At 39.2% G+C, this 13,886-nt stretch overlaps 1 protein-coding gene across 1 annotated transcript in view; it reads right to left on the reverse strand.

Annotated features, from left to right (window-relative positions):
• The window catches only part of LINGO2 (leucine rich repeat and Ig domain containing 2), a 1,482,402-nt gene that overhangs the window by 780,713 nt on the left and 687,803 nt on the right, over window positions 1-13,886 (reverse strand). The window contains exon 4 of the mRNA XM_088472623.1: window positions 50-103. The gene's annotated coding sequence lies outside the window, so the exon portion shown is untranslated. The remainder of the gene's footprint in view (window positions 1-49; window positions 104-13,886) is intronic.

Here is a 13,886-nt window from a genome sequence, read left to right on the forward strand (position 1 = left end):
CATAGAAAACACTATAAACTTTGTTCTAACAGATATAGCTGGTTCTTACCTTTATGTGTGGTCATACTGAAGCTTGCATCCTACTTTATCATCATTTTTTAGTCTGTTGGTATAATAAATGAGGAAGCATAGTTACAATAAACATCCCATATCATGTGAAGAAAAGCAATTAAAAATACTCAGTAGAGAACAGTTTGTGTTATTGTTTCTAGGTTACTCAAATATATTAGGGGGTATATACTAACAGTGATTAGACATTTTATTACTTTAGTCTAACTTTTACTAAGCCATTCAACAATCATGAATTGGTTGCTACAGGTACTGCACTGTCCATGTTACTAGAGATGTGCGCCGACCCCTGTGTTTTGGTTTTGAATCCGGATTCATCTTCATATTTTAGTTTTGCAAAGCCACCCTCATGTGTTTTGGTTTTGGATCTGTATTTAAAAAGAAAGATAGCTATAATGATGTCATTTTGACCTGTTAGCATGCAATCCAAAACCTGATTTAGATTTTTAAATCCAAGTTCCAAACCGGGACTCGGTTCGATTCGGTACTCCAAAGTGATTTAGAACTCGGACATGGTTCGACTCACCCTAAATTTGATTGTTGTCGGTACTCTGAGAATTGGACTCGCACATCTCTAGTTGTTACAAATGTTAGTGAACATATACAGTTGTGGTAAACTGTTGATTCTTCATTTATTTTTATTACATAAGCAATACAACCACATAAAAGAGTCCTGAAAATATGTGTACTTTTACCACATACCATGTTAACTGAAAAAAAATATATATATATAGACTAGTGTAAACTACACAGACTGGCTCTACGTTTGTCCAGAAAAAAGGTTATACTGCACACATATGCGGCAGTGCAAATGAGTCAGAAACATTCAGCCACTTACAACTAAATAGTCAGGATGGAAAGGAAAGGTTTGTATAACAGATGGCATGTACATCGTACAGTAAGGTGTTCACGTAATAGTGATCAGATGCAGACTGGCATAGAGATGCATATATGGTGCAGAAGGGTAGGTGCAAATACACACTGACAATTACCTGCACTAGCTAACTGGTTTTGGATGGCTGATTGTGGATTTATCACTGAAGCTTACAGTATATTTTTTTACATGCTCATGCATAAATTAAGATTTTATGCGCATATTTAACTTTTTATTTCTTTTGTTTGTGCGTACGATGAAAGTGATACCTGCTGAATTTGAGTGGTTTCATTTATTTTATTCACACTTAATAACAAATGTGTATTTCAGAATCAAAAACAATTCTTTAAAGTATAGCGCAAGTGTACCTAACATTTTCCTGACGTAAAACAGGTGCTTATAGAATGAGTGCAAACTTGCCCACATGTGATTTTCACAATATTGTACATATATACACAATTGTGATTTACAGCTAATACTATTGCATTCAAACTCAGCAACAGGCCAGTAATTAATGAATACACATGTGGGTCTAGTAGATGTGGGTTGCCCTCCAAGCAACTTTGAAAGTGTCTACTGATCTTGGAGTATTGCATATAGAAGGGCCAGAGGTGTTAAGCTGAGGAGTGCTGGATCTTTCCCAGTTGCTATTGCAGTGCTTTGATGGATCCAGAAGAAGCATTACAAAATAATGAAGCAGAGCCCAGTTAGCTCAAGCTGCTCATATTTATAATGTGGGAACTAGCTATAAAATCCCAAGGACAAAGCCCTAGGAGTGAATGCCAAAATTGAGAGGTCTGAAAACTTTTTCGGCCAGTCCACTGCACCCCTGGAAGAATGGTTAGAGGGACTGGGAATGGTTTATCCTCCACCAGCCCTGTTGTTAAAACTGTCTAAAAGAAAAGCTAGTAATAAGTAATTACCATTAGGGTAATTTAAGGAACTCCATTTTATCCCAAAATCACATCAGCCTTGAGAAAGTGCTCACTGAGTTCAAAATGCTTAGGCTCCCCTAAACTTCAGGTCATCATCCTGACACCTTAGTTAATTTACCACCCAGTTGACAGCAGTTCCAAGTGACAATGAAGATCCACAGCCTCTTTTCATCTTGCCTTCTTACCGCATTTAATGTTAATTTACTACACTATTGTGCTATTCTCCTTCTCAACCTATTGTTGCTTGGAGTTTCACTGTCAACATCAGATGACCATAGATGCACTGTCATTGTTAAACACCACCTAACAAGAACACAACTTGTAAGCATTGTATGTTTGTGAGTTCTCCCATTCAATTCTATTTATGTGTGCTTATCCACAACTATTTATTCACCTGGGTGGTATATTCATGCTTTTTTCTACATGGTCCCCATGAGGATCTTCCTGTGAAGTATCTACGTCCTTTAGGGAAGTGTTTTTATTATTTTTTTCACCATCATATTAGCGCCATCTACTGCACCTTCTTTTTACAGCTCTGGGCCTGATTCAGAGCCAGATGCTCTGACCAGAGCACTCGCTCTGAATCAGTGTCCTCCTACCTAAAAATGGAGCGGCCTCCTGGCTGCTCGCATAGCTGTGGGTGAACACCCACAGCATATGCGAGCGGCCAAAAACATGGTTGCGATGGTCAAGACCATCGCGACCATCAGGCTTGCGATGAGACCCTGTGGTAGGGTCTCGGTGACCGCAAGCCCTGGAGTGATTTTGGCTCTATCAAAGCCAAAATCATTCCCACTGACATCACTAATCTAGTCACGCCTCCATCTGGGCAGCTACGCCCCCGGCACGCCCACCAAAGGGGGCGTGCTGTCAGTCACCATCGACAGCACGCCCCCTTTGGTGCGAGACCCGGAGCGACAGCTTGGCTGTCGCTGTCCGGGTCTCGCGCATGCGTACGATGGAGCTCCCTCCATCGTGCGCATGCGCATTGGGGTAACATCGACCCGCTTGTAAGCGTCCTGTGCTCGCGAGCGGGTCTGAATGACCCCCTCTGCCTTTCTGGTGTCTTTCTGGTTCTGGGATTGGACCAGGTCTGGTATGGAAGCTCTTATCAGAAGCTCCCCAGGGAGTAATTTTTATTTTCACATCAACAATTGATCTTTATTCCAGTGAGATTCCTTAATGCACAAAATTTTGTATGTATACATATATGTCAAAGATATTTATACTGTACTGTACTGTATGTGTTACAGTTTCAGTGCCCTTTGCATGTGGTTCTCATAGTCAAAACACACTGCATGAACAGCTCACTTCAGATCTAACATACAGAGGAGATTAAACTGAAAATTGTCCTAAGAAACCAATGAATACAAATAATTTTCTTTTAAATAAATTGTGATTTTAATTATATTTTATTCAACTCAATGTTCAACTCAATATATTTTAAATATTTTTTTTTCTGGTGAAGTGTATCACATAATTAGCTAAAGCAAAATTATTTGTGTATTTTAATTATCTGCAAAGGACATTTTGTCCAAACTCAAAAATGAATGCACTTGGAATTTTTAATCTGCTCTTATCTGTGTACATGTAGCTTTTGTACAAAGCATAAATCCTGTAATAACTTGTTTCTATTAACCTGTACAAATAAAAGCTAAAACAAAAGTTACTCTGTAGTAAGAATTATAAAGAATATTTAATAAAGAAATCAAAAAGAAAGGAAGCTACAGTATCCAAGATAGACTCAATTTGTGTTTCTATGCATGACAATCATTGCTATAAGGAAGTTAATCTATCCAAGGACATACAGTATCAGAAAGCAAAACAAGTCCACTCATGGACAATGCTTTAATGCCTGAAGCGGGTTAAACCCTTTGGATGTGACAGGCTGGTTTGGGTTGAGTATGATATCCCCTCAGCTCCAGAATCCCAATGGTCAAAATCGGAATGAATGTTGATCAGTATTTTAAACCCTACCGGCAGCCTATCCCTAATCATCCCCTTTGGCAGCCTAACCCTAACCGTCTCCTAACCCTAACTGTCAGCAAACACAATACAGTGAATCTTCCAATGCACAACCAGAAATCAGCCACAAATTAGTCGCTTAAGAGTTAATCCCCAAACCTCAAATGTACAAATAGTGGAAGATAAATGTAAAGTGTGAGTTCTTAACATTAATTGAGCACACATTAACAATATTGCAGCCCCAAATACACTAATTAAAGGAACACCACCTTTAGTAGGCACATTGACAGGGGTATTCAATACGAAATGTAAACTTCGCCGTCTATGTGTGTCGAAGTTTTCGCCGCACATCAACGCTTTTGCTGGCGAAAAAGTATCGGGCGCGCCACCGATTATACCCGTATCGTCGAAAATGGCACCAAGCGAATGTGAAATCAGCGAACTTTTCAGATTTTTGGGGAAATGACCCTAACACCCCCAAAAAGATGGTCTGACATGGGGGATCACTCTGGATACCCCCGATTAGCCCTGCTTAAGGTTTTTGGGGTCTTTAAACGAGCTCAATAGCTGCTATTTTGGGGATTTGGGAAGGTGGTGAAGAATAGTATTTAGAAGTTTTTTTGGCTGAAAATAGGTAGTCCCAGTAAATTTGGGATACTTGAAAATGGGAGTCAGCATATTTAAAAGTTGCTAAAGTGAAGTTTTAAAAAACGTGAAAAATTCACCTGCCGCAAACACCTGCAATTAAAGAAAACACCTGGGGCATACTTTGGGACCCCCCTAGACTGTAGTTCGCTAGTTTTTAACTTTGTACTCCCCAATAGTTTTTTTCACCCCCAAAATTAAAGTGCTTTTTTAGGGTCCTCTGAGGTATTTTGTAAACATTTTTTGACACAGTTTACCTTTGGGTGACTGTCTGAAGGTTGTAGGGTGGTTTCCGAAATGTTGCACCCCAAAACCCCAATTCTGCACTTTTTTTCGCCACCCATTCCTTGGTGATACTTTTCCGCAGGGTCGAATGCAATATACTTGTCGCAGCGGCAAAAAGTTTTCAAATTGAATAAGGTGTAAAAGAAAAACCGGCGAAAATGATGTCATCCGAGCGAAAACCTCGCAGAAACTGCGTTTTCGCTCCATATTGAATACCCCAATAGATTACAAGTGTTTGTGTATTTGGTCGGCACTACTCGTTAAATAGAATGGATGTCTATGAACCATAAATCAAAGTTGAGTCAAACCTTGAATAGCATAAATTGCCCAATATAGGGACAAGTAATTTATTCCAAAGATGTATCAAACATTTAAAAACACAAATTGGGTGAAAAAAGCAGATAATCAAATAATCAAATAAGGTAGGATTCCAATATTCAGCCTCTCACCAGTGGTAGATGCTGCAGTGGGCTATTGCCATATATAAACATATGGTCCCGGGCTTAGCAGCTCTGCACCACCACAGAAAGCATAAGTGTCCAAAAGGTGGCTGTATCTGGATATCTCCTCTGTTCCACATGCATTCCATTGCAACGTGTTTCAGATCTTTATGGATCCTTCATCAGGCAAAGATAGCATGTGTTAGCAAAAAGCTGGGTTTAAATACCTTCAAGAATATGCTGATTGGAGTGTCCACTCCTGCTTAAATTGGTGTGTCCTGATTAAATCATTCCTCCATTTCCCGTGAATCCTAAAGTGTGTCTACTCTGTGTCACTGGATATGGTGATATGGAGTAGACGCACTTACGGTTTCACGGGAAATGGAGGAGTGATTTCTTCTGGACACACCAATTTCAGCGGGAGTGGACACTCCAATCAGGATATTCTTGAAGGTATTTAAACCCAGCTGTTTGCTCACACATGCTATCATTGCCTGATGAAGAATCCATAGAGATCTGAAATGTGTTGCAACAGAATGCATGTGGAAAGGGGAGATACTTATGCTTTCTGCGGAGCACAGACTCCAGAGCACTCCTCATCCAACACAGGAGACTCCTGGCAATGATGGGAAGCAATGATCCTGGGTTCACAGATATGTACTGTATATAAAACAGGAGAGAATGTGCCAGCTGCCTCTGTACAGACCAACTTTATGCTTATATTCCAGGATATACCACTTCTACCTGGAAGCTTTCCCTTCATGCATGCACTAATCTACACCACACAAAGGATTCATTAAACATTAGATTTTTATTAGTATCATTGTAAACCATGAAGAGTATTTGAATCAGAATCACACTGTCACCTTATACATTCTGTTTGGAAAACTCCTTTACTGGCTCAATTGTGTGTCTTCTATTAAATTTATTTTATATTCCAGAAAGCATATCATTAAGTGCTTTAAGCTGCATTTTATACTTATTTTTATCTGATGATAGTTTGCTGAGGATTTTGCATGTGTCTGTGAACTGAATATAAAGGGGTGAATTAGAGTTTGGTGGAAGCTGGTATCCAGGTGCAGAATATTCAGATGACAAAGCGATATTGCACTGTAAATACTAACTTTTTCTGCATGCAGTGCACAACTATATAATTGGCACAAGCTGCAGAATTTCCATGTCTACAGAAACCCAGCCCCCTACCCATTGTGATTGACCAATTGGCACACTAAAGTTACATTGCTCTGTATTGTATTGTGGTCAGAAAAATGTGTTTTGCATTGTATGGAGGTCACAAAGATTCTCAGTGTATTATATTTTGGTCACTAGTATGCTTTTTGTAATGTATGTCTCACACTAGGATACAATCTGCATTGTATGGCACTAGACTGTTCTTTGTATTGTATGGAGGGAACTAGGGTGCTCTCTTTATTTGCTTGGAGGACATAAGAATGTTTTTTGTGTTGTATGATGATCACTGGTACAGTATGCTCTATTACAGGATGATCACTGATCTGGCTGTTTTGTTTTATACTGTTTCTGTAGTGTGTGTGTGGGGAGGGGTATTAATGTAATGTCCAGGGTAATTATTTATGGCATTTTTATGTAAATAATGTACTGTATGTAGATGTTGGTATTTGCATTTTGAAGCACATGTGTCTGGGTTGCTTATTTTTTTCATCTTTATTCACCCTCATGTCAATAAAATGGAGACATTTGGACCCATGCGCAGCTCAAGTCACGCCCTCATTATACATACACCAAGGAGAACTACCCTTATGCCCTGCTCTTAGCCACCCCACACTCCCATGATCTACAACAATTATTATGTAAAATCCCTGCAGTAGAGGGGGAAATTGATTTGCTTGTCCATTGGCCCATTAAAGCCTAGTCCTGATTGGTTAGCTCAGTACTGCCTACCATATTTCCTGGATTGGTCACCATGCTCACACATCTACTAGTATTGATGCCGTATATTATGGCAGGGGTGAATATACTGCTACATTGCTCTCTCTCTCACTGGGCCTGATTCAGATGTGGATGCAATGCCAATATTTAAACAGATTGAGCAATTGTTAGTCATTGCACATGAGTGTAAGTCGCAATGCGCACATGCAGCGATTGAATTGTGAATATGCTCTCATAGAGTATTCATTTGCATGAGTGACAAGTAGTCAGCATTTGGGGGTGTGGTTAGAAATATGTAGGTGTGTCTGGCCATTTAAACACTGTTATCTGAGCATCCATAAATTAGCCATTGCAATCTGCGTGTCTAGAGACCTGCTATGTCTGCAACAGCTTAGACTCACTCAGAAGGCTGATGGTCATCTGATCTGCATTCAATGTTTCTAGTTTTGTGCATGAACGGCGGATGTGAGATATTTTCAGTGGATGTCTCTAATCACTGGATGGCACGTGGCTCATTAGCATATTTTTGCAAATGCAAATCTGTAAGAGATTGCAGCTGCGATGGCATTTGCATCCACATCTGAATCAGGGCCACTATCTCTCTACCTCTCTATCTCTCTACCTGGCTATTGGAAATCTCTAAGTTTTTCTGAACTCATGGAGGTACAAAGTACCCTAGGACATCACATAATGGTACCCTCAGAATGATCAGTGGCCAAAAAGAGCTAAACATACCTTATTGCTTTTACACATCATGTCAGAAAAAGTGAAGTATAGTACTGTAGCATATTTAAATGATCAAAACTGTATTTCCTCATGACAAACATTAATATAACACATCGGTATGAGGGTTTGATCACATTTTAGAAAGGAAGAGCTGATCTTCTGCATTTGCTGTAGCAAATGCTTTATATACTGTATGATATTAAAACAGTATCCATGAAATCCATTTTAGATTCTGTTCTCTAATAAATGTTGAACTCTGAATTTTATCACGGTATGAACATTCTTACATACATTTTAAATTCTAGTTTAAGATTACAATCCATATATCAACTTGTATTATTGTTCTGATTTTATTAATTTTGCAAGGATTGAAGCTGCCCAGGTTTCAAAGGACATTGTAATATCTAATAAAAGATAAGGACTGATATACATGTATGTGCTGAGAATTATATGATGTAATTATATGTAACACAATAGGGAATGTGCCTAAGCTCTGAAAGAAAGTCTATTTACATACAGTATGTGAATTTTCTCTTCTCATCCAGATGCCAACTGTAATCTCCCAATTATAAACTATGTTCATATTGGTTTTTAATTCTTATTTTTACAAATAGAGAGTATTTTGTGCAGCACATAAATGTCTATACTATAAAATGTAATATATTATTCCCTTACACTTTATGCACAGACATATTTAGGAAGAGTATAATGAAAACTGTAAATATGAACATGACCAACGGATGTTTCAATACTTAAATCTAGTTGTTTATTTTTGTTTCACATAATAATGCAAAACTATTATTCCCTACCCTCCTACATGATTTTATCATTATTGCTTTTGCTGCTTCCTCTGTTCACACTGCGAAGAACAGAACCTGTGACCTTACCAGAGGGGGGAGTGAGATATTAATAATGAATAAATGAATAAGTGTTCTGAACATTGCAGGACACTGTATCCTTCTTAAGTGAACAGACTGTTACCATCTCTGCTGGGACAGAGCAGAGCATGGAAAGCCTACTACAACAACAATGACTACTAATTTAAACAACCACTTTATAAATAAAGGCAGCCTGATTATGCAGTAGATTTCACAAAACTAGTTATATTTCCTTTTGCTGCTTAATACATCTTTGAAGAGTGCTGAACCTGTTCCACATATAGGGGTTAAATAATTCTCATTGTAGAAACTATTTCTCTCTCAGCACGGAAAATCAGGCTCTGGAAGGGAAAAAAAGCATCTGCAAACTAGCAATCAGTTGACAAAACACTCTTCTTCTACAGTTATTTTGGAAATAGCACTTTGGATCATAATGAGTTTCAGCATATATAGAAAGAGAAGTAACTGCAGCCAGCTCTCACGGAGGTATTGGTGTGACAGCTAGACAGATGCAGCATGACCTTTCTGCAATAGGTGTTTTGTATTGAGTGCAAAGTCTAATCAAATGAATTCTATCATGTCACATGAATGCTTACTGGAATCTGTTCTCAACTTTGAATAACGCATTGCCAGCTTTTCTGTATAATAAAACAGATGCAATCCAAAATTATTCTTCTGTTCAATTTTCAATTTACTAGTTACAAGACCCGGTTGGGAATATATATGCCTTCTCTGATTTTATTAAAGTCTAGAAATGAAAAACTATAAATGTATGCCCTGTTCACTATAAGAACACATAGGAACGTTATTAACATGATTGGGTTGATTTAGCATGTTGCTTTCCTTTTCGCTTCATATGACACACAGCTTAGCCTTATTTATGATTAGATGCCCATCTGGTTCAGTGGCATATAGTAAAGAGATTAATGTTCAATAGTTTCATTTATAGATTTACACATATGTTGGGTAATTATTCTGTTAAGGACTATGTTTCAGATAGTGTTAAAATGTCTGTTCTGATGATATGAATATGTTATTGCTTTTTTGTAACTAAGACAGGTATCCAATTAGCACCGATAACACGGTTTTCACCAAAAAGTGGTATAGGAATTATCACAAATTTATTTCCACCACTTCTGAGCAGATAATAAGATGTGACAAGATGTGCAAACCCCTTATTTTGGCTAGAAATGTCGGGACTTGTGGGGTGATTCAGCACAGGATGGATTTGCAAAGCTGCACTCAAGCAGCAACTCCCAGCAACTCACTTCCTCGTCTTCCTCCAGCAGCTTTTCATCTCCCCCTTTGTGCCATCAGCAGCCAGCATGTGTGGATTTGGGGTCAAGCCACCAACTAATTTCATCTGGTGCACTGGCAGGCAGCGGCAGACATGTATAGACAGCGCTGGCACAATTTGAATCTGGTGCCGGTCGAAAGCCACTGCTGATTGGCTGCCAGGCCATGAGCTGTGATTGCCTGCCGACCGGTGGTGCTATCTCTTCAAATCTGCCTGCCCATGTGCCATCTGTAATCAGCTGGTGGGCCAGCACCAAATCAACACTGCTGCCACCCAGGCCTCCCTCTGCAGCCCTAATTGGGCCATCCCAACTTGTGTGTGTAACTGGGTACAGGGAGAGCAGCGGGCAACAGAGGCAGCTCAGGCACCATAGCAGCCACACACCTTGCACCCATGGTAGTACGCCACTGTTTGCATGTATGTTAGTAAACAGTGGGATCCTTTTCAAGATCAATGGAATGGGGTTATAGGAGAAGGACAATGTAAACATATAAATGCTGCAGGTGTACTTAAGTGTCCAGTTGTCAACCGGGCAATGCCGGGTTTCCCAGCTAGTATCACATAATCAAAATGTCTTATATAATTCCCTCTAGTCTATGCTTTGAGCAAATTTAGACAGTGGGGTCTGCCATCTTTTTGTTTATTCCGTCACCTGGTAACATCCAAGCTGTAGTTTAACATATAACTCTCTCCCATTGAGGTTATACCCAACTCTTGCCACTATGTTATGCTTCCAAGCTATTGTATTTGGAAAGGTTATCACTTTAATACTGACAGTAGGGCTGTGAGAGCTACTAAGAATATTATGTTTTATTGAAGTTTCCTGAATTCTACAGACATTCCAGCACCTTAATTGGACAGATTTTGGTATAATTGTGCAACGCAAATGAAGGACACAAGTGGTTAAACTTGATAAAGTTCACACTGATCTTTTGAAAACTGCAAGGCCACATGTTTAACTACACAAAGCTGGGATAACTTGCCAGTACTGCTATTGCGTAGAAGTATTTGAAATGGTGAGTCTGTTTATTCAGCGCTAATCTGTTCTGACAGAGTGACCTATAGTGGTCTGTCTGTTTCATGGTCTGTATTTTAAATAAGAACAGCTGGGGCTTCCAGGAACTTGTCTACCAAACAGTATTTGATGCACAACTCTACTCTCATACCATGATGAAGTAATACATAAATAACCAAAAATCAATGAACTCATGTTTTCGCAGATAGCTGTTGGTGCCTTTTTGGTTAAAAACAGGAAATTAATGAAAATACTAACAAGAAGAATTTGGTATAATTTTAATAAGCTTGTTTCAGCTGATCAACTGTACACCGTCAACTTAAAAACATCTAGCACAATGAATAATTCTACAAGGGCATTTGCAGCAAACAAAGTCAGTGCCTCCTAGTGCTTTATTAATAATATTGTAAATTAATAAATGAAAAGCCTACATTTAATATTACCATTCTTTTGGACCACGTACCAACAGTCTAAAAAATAGATAAAAGTCAACCCAGGCAACAGATTAAGACAAAGGGGCTAATTCGTCATCGGAAGCCGTATGGGCCCCTATGACTAAGTAATGGTCTCGCTGCGAGGGATACTTAAGTATCCAACTCATAGCAGGGGAAACTTGACACCACAGCAATTCATCATTGCTCTGGTTTGGGGACAGCTGCTCCGAAAAGCAGAAGTAGCTGCGTTACTTACCTCCTCCCCATCGGCCCGACTTTGCATGCGTGACCCGAGGTCACACATGCGCACAGCCACCGGGGAGGTAGTGCGGAGGCAGTGAAGGAATCCGCTCGGATCCCTCTTCGCATCCCTGGAACTCCTTTCCATAGGAAGGAGCGTGGATCCGAGAACAAGCGTCGTCTGAAGATGGTGCTTGTTCTCGGAAGCAAACTCTGAAAACTTTCAGGTGGTCCATTTGGGACCCCTGATAATGAATAGTCTGGTAACATAAATATGCAGAAACGAAACTAGTGTTTCTGCATGATTACCGAGCCAATTATCGTATGATGAATAGACCTCAAAATGCTGAGTTAACAGAAAGTAAAATGGTATTTCTTCACATCTTCACATATACTGTATGTCCCTGTGTAAGACACATAACAATAGATGTCATCAACAAGGGTGAATATGACACCTCTGCATAAAACATAAAGAAGCGCATAATATAATACAGATGCTTGGGATCAGGGGTATTTTGGATATCGGAATATTCAGGTTTTTTTTTAATATTTGCATACCATAATGAAATATCTTGGGAATGGGACCCCAATATACACACAGAATGCATTGATGTGTTATATACACCTTATATACACATAATTTTGTGACTCAAACAAAGTTTGTGTATATATATGAAATTCATTTATGTTTCATATACACATTATACACAAAGCCTGAAGGTAATTTTATACTTTATTGTTAATAATTTTGTGCCTTAAATAAAGTTTGTGTACATTGAACTATCAAACAGCAAAGGTGTCACTATCTGAGTCAAGCAAAAAAAAAAATCTTTATTTCGGAATATTCTGTATTTCGAAAAAAATTTGGATATGGGAGACTCAACCTGTACATAGATGAGGGGCAGGAAACTATAATCAGCTGTGGTCAGAGGTGTAGCACATGGCCATGGTGCCCGGAGCACGAGCGTGCTATGGCACCCCCACCCAAAAGTGTATGCTATATAATATAACCGCAACAGATATATATATATATATATATATATATATACAGTCAGGTGCATAAATATTGGGACATTGACAGAATTTTCATATTTTGGCCTCTACTCACCACCACTATGGCTTTGAAATGAAACAAACAAGAGGTGCTTTAACTGCAGACTTTCAGATTTAATTTGAGGGTAATTACATCCAAATCAGGTTAACGGTGTAGGAATTACAACGGTTTCTATATGTGCCTCCCACTTTTTAAGGGGCCAAAAGTAATGGGACAAACTAAATAATCCTAAATCTAACTTTCACTTTTTAATACTTTGTTGCAAATCCTTTGCAGGCAATTACAGCCTGAATTCTGGAACACATAGACATCACCAGACGCTGGGTTTCAACCCTGGTGATGCTCTGCCAGGCCTCTACTGCAAATGTCTTCTGTTCCTGCTTGTTCTTGGGGCATTTTCCCTTCAGTTTTGTCTTCATCAAGTGAAATGCATGCTCAATCGGATTCAAGTCAGGGGACTGACTTGGCCATTGCATAACATTCCACTTTTTAGCCTTAAAAACTCTTTGGTTGCTTTTACAGTATGCTTCGGGTCATTGTCCATCTGCACTGTGAAGTGCCGTCCAATGAGTTCTGAAGCATTTGACTGAATATTAGCATACAATATTGTCCGAAACACTTCAGAATTCATTCTGCTGCTTTTGTCAGCAGTCACATCATCAATAAATACAAGGGAACCAGTTCCATTGGCAGCCATACATGCCCATGCCATGACACTACCACCACCATGCTTCACTGATGAGGTGGTATGTTTTGGTTCATGAGCAGTTCCTTTCCTTCTCCATACTCTTCTCTTCCCATCACTCTGATACAAGTTGATCTTTGTCTCATCTGTCCATAGGATGTTGTTCCAGAACTATAATGGCTTTATTAGATGTTGTTTGGCAAACTCTAATCTGGTCTTCCTGTTTTTGAGGCTCACCAATGGTTTACATCTTGTGGTGAACCCTCTATATTCACACTCGTGAAGTCTTCTCTTGATTGTTGACTTTGACACATATACACCTACCTCCTGGAGAGTGTTCTTGATTTGGCCAACTGTTGTGAAGGGGTTTTTCTTCACCAGGGAAATAATTCTTCTGTCATCCACCACAGTTGTTTTGCGTTGTCTTCCGGGTCTT

The sequence above is a fragment of the Taudactylus pleione genome, unplaced genomic scaffold, assembly GCF_031769625.1.
Source record: "Taudactylus pleione unplaced genomic scaffold, aTauple2 ptg000127l, whole genome shotgun sequence".
Taxonomy (NCBI): domain Eukaryota; kingdom Metazoa; phylum Chordata; class Amphibia; order Anura; family Myobatrachidae; genus Taudactylus; species Taudactylus pleione.